The following is a 1187-nucleotide window of genomic DNA, read 5'->3' as shown; positions in this document are numbered from 1 at the left end:
TATGTACCGAGGTAGATGTGGCAGTTCTCACATGCATAACGCAGCAGCGGCGCTGAAACAATGATGTCTCCCTTATTTTAAAAAAAATCAGAAAGTTGCCTCAACAGCAGTTTTCAACCAATGAGACGTGTTGCTGCAGGATGAACCAGCTGCATCTGTGGAGTAAACAGAATAAAACACCAAAAATAGCAACAAAAGTTAAACTGATCACTCAAAACAAAGCTAAAAAGGAAAGATGTGAAAATGAGCGCAAGGCCGTTTCAAACTGAGTGTCCCCTCGTCTGGGGGAGCCTCTGCAGCGGTTTGTGGGGACCTTCGGCCCCCGTGTCCGTCTGTGAAAAGCTCCCCTGGCTGTTCTGGTGTCAGTGGGTTGGAATGTGCTGTGCTGGGACAGCAGAGGGAGGCCATGAGGGTTTGGGCCCACGGGGCTCGGTTATCTCATTTCTTCCACCAACTTTCACATCCTAGATATAACAAAGTCCATTTATTTATTGTCAAACCTATAGGTTTTAGAGATTGGGGTCATAAAAAGCAGCTTTGCATGCTGCCCTGCACCTTTGTTCCTCATTCGGTGAATCTATAAATATCCAACCATGACCCCACCTACTGTAACAAACTTTCCTCTTACTCTGCAAAGCTGAGCTGGCATTGGTTCACTTATAACAACCAAACCAGAATAAAAGATATTCTGGTTTGTTTTTTATAAGTAGTGCACCTGAAACAACCCTGACAATTATATTAATGGGTTTTTGGTTACACCTGTTTAGCGGTACTAAGTTCAAATATGTAAGGAGTTGTAAAATTTCCCCTTCCCGATCAGTTTGATCGATTGATAACTTTGAGGATAGGTCTTTGGTAAAGAAAAAAGTTTGCAAAGTTTTAACTGCCTTATATTTTGCAAAGAAAACTATCCTCATGAAATGTAAAAAGCAAAAAAAATCTTAGTATCAATCAGTATAGAGATCTGGTGTTCGATCACTAAGGCGAAAAGCGATGATGCTCCACTCGTGAGATTAAAAACTGTTGGGCTTTTTCTGGCATTAAGACAACAATTCTTATTGCCACATTGCTGGACAGGACAAAAATAAGAAACAAACAGATAATTATTTTTCTCATAGTAGCTTCATCTGGTCTGTTCCTGTTTGGCTGTGACTCCATCCTGGAGAGAAATATCAGCTGTGCTGCTG

This window comes from Cyprinodon variegatus, unplaced genomic scaffold, assembly GCF_000732505.1.
Source record: "Cyprinodon variegatus isolate N-32 unplaced genomic scaffold, C_variegatus-1.0 Scaffold1194, whole genome shotgun sequence".
In the NCBI taxonomy this organism is placed as follows: domain Eukaryota; kingdom Metazoa; phylum Chordata; class Actinopteri; order Cyprinodontiformes; family Cyprinodontidae; genus Cyprinodon; species Cyprinodon variegatus.
The sequence above is the reverse complement of the archived record's forward strand: the minus strand, read 5'-3'. Positions refer to the sequence as shown.